Consider the following 6,455-nt stretch of genomic DNA (forward strand, 5'->3'; position numbering starts at 1 on the left):
GTATTTAAACAACTTTTATATTAAAAGTTTATTAAAAGTTTATATTAAAAGTTTGTATTTCTAAGATTATACCATAGATTAATCCTAATGGTTGCTTCATCTTACTGTACTAAATAATTAAAAGTTTATTAGGTACCACTTTCCACATTTGTCATATTGAGCACTATATCCACATTATCATGTCAATGATGAAATGTTAAGCGTTAAAATAATATAACAAAAATAATAATATATTATTTTTAATATGTAATATCAGTTACTACGCATAAGACCAAAGGAGAAATGAATAATAATACTTTAAATGAAATTTTATTTTGTTGTCCCTTTTTTCTCGTCTTCTATATTACTTTTATATTATATTATAATATATAAAATAAAAATACTCATATATGCATGACTTTAATAAGATTTTATCTCTATTCTTTTTCAGGTAAATACAACTTCTTAAATGATAAACCTACTTACAGACCTTATATAGTTACATAGCAAACCGTAAGTATGAAAAATGCACGCCTGGGTTAGATATTATTATATATATGAAAGTTTTAATCATATAATATGAAATGCATAGCAATAATATAGAATTTATATAAAATAGTAATAATTAACTAATTAAAATTGTTTCCATCGTTTTCTTGTCTTTTGCCTAATATACAAGTGAGTAAAATTTTTTTTGACACTATTTTTTCAGGCATTCTGTAAAAATATGTATTTAAACCGACTTTTATTTCGATTAATTCCGGTTATTTATTTAATTTATCAAATGTAGCGCAATCGGTAGCATCCACCTATTTTTTTGGTCAACACATTTCTTTAAAACTTTTTCAACACATATTAAATCAATGATTTATATATTATTGCGGTTTTCATACTTCGCACCTGATCTTAAGAAAGTTGTATAGATTACAGAGTAGCTTTATTTTTTTAGAATACGAGCATAAGTAGTTCACTTTTAAAAGATTTGATATTTTCCAAATAATGCTTGCTGCAGTTGTTAGTACTTGAATGTACTTTGTTTAGTTTAAAAACCTTTTAGATACCTAACTATATCAGTACTCTGAAATGTGTAATAACCACTTATCATAAGCGCTGAATTATTTTGAATTTTAAAAATTGTCCAGATACAGTCGATTTTCGTTAATCCATATCTCTGGTAATTAAAAATCTATTGTAATCTGTACAAAATTAAAAATACAAATAATGCATTATTTGCCTTGTATTCCAAATCGACCTCTGTTTCGCTAATCCGGATTACATATTATGAATATGTTTGATAGTTTAATGAAATAAATCACATATATGGGTTATTTGTTTATGCGCATATATGTTTAATTTGCCTATAAGCTATGTTAGCTATTTGATAACTTAATCTTTTAATCTCATTTATGGATTTTATGGAGTAATGTATTTAGCTATAGATTATTGCTTTGTTATCGTTGTTGTTGTTTTTATTGTTGTAGTAAATCAAAGACATCTCCCTGTGTAGTCTCATTTTGGGAGTACTTGGAGGCACTATGTTATCAAACTGGATAAGTGACAACTCTTGGAACCCTCTCTAATTTGTATTCAGTTTCTGCACATATATAATACTTCCCTTAGAATTTTTAATCCAACCAAATGTCTAAGTAAATCGGATTGGCCCAATTTAGATAGATTCGACGCAACCATATAAATTATCATTTAGTGTCTACAAAAATTAAATGGAATTTGTAACTTCTGTTAGAGTTTTACAGTTTACAAAAATATTAGAACCAAAAAGCTAAGATAGTAATATCACAATTTTCTACCGATTAAAGATATAGAATACTATTATTAGTTTAATTATCAAGTGCTAAGTTTAAACATATTTTTGTATTTTGTTAGACACTAAGCTTAAGCTAAGGTCTCATGTTAAGCATTGGTATTATAGTAAACTCGTAGGAACTAAGTAAGATTAGTTTGTTGGACTGACTATCACAGTAATTTATCTTACCTTTTTTCCTACGATTTACACGCCTTCATGGGTTTTATTACAAATTGATAGCTGTAGTTTAGATTACTTATATGATCTAAGATATTGTTTTGTTCCCTATTAGAGCCAACTATTTTTCATGTGGCAATGAAGTTTCGTTAAAAACTCCTGCCATCTATATGTGTTTGTCGCTTTGTTATGTATTCGATACATTCTATTATATTGTATTATAGTATTTTAATAGAATTTAAAATTATTTTTGTTATGGTTTACTCTGTTTGTATGTGGTTGCTTTGGTCCTTTGTAATATTCTTAACAATCAGTGCGACCTACAGAGCTGCAATACTTATAACTGCATTTTTCTTTCCTTGACTCAACATCGGGTTTCCTATAGCTCGCAATATGTAGGGTTATATGTTTATACTCGTACATATGATGAGTGCTGTTTATTGTGTAGAATAATGTTTGAAGCAGCAAATGTTGAAAGAAAATGTACAGGAAGCGGATACGGAAATGGTTGCAAAGCAAAGCGCTGTTGAAGAAACTCTTTTTAAAGTAACTTAAGGAATTAGCGGCACCTCAAGCAAATTTGCGTTATGAAAACATAATCTCAAGGAGAGTATAGCAATCATTTCGTGTACATAAAGCGGTGCTAAGAGTTTTTTTTCTTTTACATTAAACGCTGCGTTGAAGGACCAAACGAAACGCGATGTTTGAACTCACCTGTATCCCTCCGAAATCCCCAAATTAACTGCATTTGCGCGCTATTATGTGCAGCTGTGTATACTGTGTATGCGCGTAAATGTTTGTTTGTGTGAGTGTATATAGATTTAAAATGTGATTCGGCATTTCACAAACTTGCAGACAGGCGAGCATACAAGCACAAAGCTCAAAGCAACCAAAAATATGGGGTTTTTTTTTGAAAGCATTTCTGCTGGGTTTTTGCTTCCTTTAATTTATTTTCAAAACAATTTTTATTTTTTTTGCTGTACAAATTCTTGTTTGTTCTTTTTTAGTCAATGCACGCCGGTCAATGACTTTATATACATTTTGTTCATTATTAGTATATTTTGGCATGTTTTTTTCATTTATTTATTTTTTATTTTATTTTATTTATACATACATAATTTTTTTTTCTTCTTGATAATGTAGTTTGCTTGCTGTTTGTTGTACATTCAGTATTATTTGCAACATTTATTAAAATGACTCAATATGCCAACGATTTTTCTGTATTTTTTTTTTTGTTTTTGTTTTTTGCTCTTTTTTTTGGTTTTGGATACGTTTTGTTTGTGGCTTTATTGGTGCTGTAGTTGCCACATTTCTGTTGCCTACACTGTTACACTCTTTCTGTTACCATTGCTGCTGCTGCTGCTACTTCTTTTTGGTGATGAATGTTGCCTATGAAGTTGTGAAATTTATATTTTATGCCAATTATGCAATGTTTGTACTCGTAATTGAAGTATCACTTTTCCACCATTTTCATTAGGTAATTAAGCATTAAAATCAATTTCAAAAAGTATATTTAAACATATGATGAAGAAATGTAATTTTTAACCATTAAATTAAATTGACTGTTCCACATAACAAATTAGATATTCGTCAAGTAGTAGATAGCAAAAAGGAGATACTTCTTTGATAGTTTATCAGACTTCATCGGTGACTATTTTATCTAATTATCTAAATTCGGCGGAATGGATTTAGTCTCTACTCTTCTATACAAAGATTCTTGCGAGGAATGTGGTAGCAAAACGGCGAAAAATCGCTAACTGAGGTACATGGAACTTATCTAATGACCTGCCACTGTAACCAATCAACCAGAGAGCAAAAAACGAAAACGGACCGACCACTCGCTAAAATAATTCTTAAACTACTCCACAAAAACGCTCTGGAACACTTAAGATTCTTATCCGAAGGATTAAATAAAATAATACATATTATCATAATATTAAATACATATATTTATGACCAAAAATTATTATTATAATAATTTGTTACCGGGCTAATTGGTCAAATTTAAATATAAATAAAAAGACACTGATTTATTATTTATATTTAAAAATCGTTTATACTTTATTTCCGATATTTCGACTATCTTCGATAGTCATCTTCAGGGAAAACTACACAAAATATATTTTGTGTAATATCGGAAATATCGGAATAATATCGGAATATCGGAATATCGAAATATCGGAAATAAAGTATAAACGATTTTTAAATATAAATAATAAATCAGTGTCTTTTTATTTATATTTAAATTTGACCAATTAGCCCGGTAACAAATTATTATAATATTATCATAATATATATAATTTTATGATTTTATAGAACTTATAAACTTATAAACATATAAAAAATAAATTATAAGTGGCAAGAATTACCAAATTAAAATTTTAAAAATCAAAATTTATTTTGGTTTTCGCACAGTTTACGGCATTTAATGTATTAAAAATTTACTCATGTAAAACCTTGCGATCAATCCCTAACCTGGAAAATAAAATCTGGAGATAAAGTTGCTGTTTGTTAGCTAGAGAGTTTTCTCTCTACTAGGTGTTTTCAGGTTATAACGCCTGTACTAGGTTGCCAGAGCCTCGTATGCGAGAACAGGATGCACCACGTGTACATGAGGTTGGCTGTTGAGAAGGTAAGGCTGTGTATTCGCATCACTCCATCATTGGGGCACACATTTCTGCCGCTTGCATCGGTCAACGAATTTTTAATCTGCAGAAATTATAAAGTGTTACAAACCTTAAAAATTAATCCACCAAAATTATACTCAAAAACTACTCAAGTGTGTCATGCGTCTTCGAAATAAATAATGAACATATGTATCATACAATTTTATAATAACTTAAAGTAATTCATACAAATTTTGAATTTTCTATAACAAATGTTTTAACAAAGATTTTTTTTAGTAGTTTTTAGGATCGTCAAGTGAAAATGTGTAATATAGTGCTTGGCTTATGGGGAAAAGCCAGACTATTTAGCGCCAAATAACAGAACAGTCACAGAGAAATGCATTTAGTTGGCAAAATTACAATATATTTGAAGAAGGGACTTTAAAATAAGGAAAAGGGGATTTAAAAATTCCTCTTCGTACATATACCGTTACCGCCATATATACCGCTATATTTTGAAGTAGGAACTTTAACAAAAAGAAAACAGGGAAATTTAAAAATTCCCTCTTCCTATTCAAGAAAACATTATGTATTCACCTATATAACATACATATATAAAATTTCAGAAGTTGACAGTAAATGTATTTGTTTACTGCATACATTCATCAACTTTGACTGCACTTCCTGTGACATATTTGTGGGTCTGCCGTTAAAAAAAAAGAAACTCATTTAAATTGCTTTTCTGAGATTTTAAATAATAAACTATACGGGACAAATAACGAAATTGATTGCAAATATTGATATTGATATTGCAGTAGGAGTACAAGTTCCAATAAAAGCCAATAAAAAGTTCAGCTTGCAATGTGGGCTGCGACGAAATTGACCCAAATTCCGTAAATGTTTATATAAAATCCTTATACATACAGACGCAGTATGAAATGCTTTATTTTAGGTTTTTTTTTTAGTAAAATAAAGAAAAAGAACTAAGCTAAATGAATAAACTTCACATTTTTTCAATATTCAACGAAAATAATTCACTGCTTTTGCTTAACAAACAGATCAGTCAGTTACTTTCTTGCCACGAGTTTCACGTGAAATTTTCTTTTTCACTTTCAATATGAATGAAGCCCTTCAAGAGGCGCACAGCCATGCAGTCTTACTTCTTGCGTGTGCGCCCCACTTATTGTTATTTATTTATTTATTATTTATAAATTTTTTTTATTTGTTTCAAAAATTGTTTAGGACCTTTTTTCCAATCTTAGACGAAAACAAAACTAAACTGACTTTTTATTTACTTTAAACATTCCAACACGTTTTTAGTGACGAAAAAAATTTTTATGATCGCATTTGATTGCGCACCGTCGTTCACCGTTGCATGTCAGCAACAGCAACAGCAGCAGCAGAAGCAGAAGCAGCACTCTTTTCTGCCGTACGGTAGTGCTCGTACGTTCATCCATTCATTTGTCAGATATTATGGGTTCATTATGTGTTATGTGGTATATGTTATATGTTATATGTTATGCTGCCTTAAGGTATATTGAGCGCTTATTTATTTATCCGGTTTTTTAATTTTAAACAAATAAAGAAACCAACTAAAACCGAGAATTCGGTAAGAAATTCTCATTTATTTTGATAGTGTCGGAATGCAAGTTTCACAATTTAGACACTTGATAATGACAGTTGATTGTGACATAAAAATAACGGAAATAACATTCTTTGATAAATGTTTATACTTATTTATTTACGAATAAAAAAAAATTTTTTTAATGAATTAAATTTTATAAAAGTATATTAGATACGAGTACGTTACTATATCTTTAGGAACAAAAATCATTTATAAATAATTTGTGAATTTTTTTTTTTTTTTTTTTTTTTTTTTTTTTTTTTTT

The 6,455-nt window shown here is 29.0% G+C and overlaps 1 protein-coding gene across 1 annotated transcript in view; it reads left to right on the forward strand.

The window, feature by feature from the left end:
- The first annotated feature begins 437 nt into the window (after positions 1-437).
- The window catches only part of LOC119683943 (probable serine/threonine-protein kinase MARK-A), a 43,864-nt gene continuing 37,846 nt past the window's right edge, over positions 438-6,455 (forward strand). Inside the window, exon 1 of the mRNA XM_038097839.1 lies at positions 438-492. The gene's annotated coding sequence lies outside the window, so the exon portion shown is untranslated. The remainder of the gene's footprint in view (positions 493-6,455) is intronic.

This window comes from Teleopsis dalmanni, chromosome 2 (genome assembly GCF_002237135.1).
Source record: "Teleopsis dalmanni isolate 2A chromosome 2, ASM223713v2, whole genome shotgun sequence".
Lineage (NCBI taxonomy): Eukaryota > Metazoa > Arthropoda > Insecta > Diptera > Diopsidae > Teleopsis > Teleopsis dalmanni.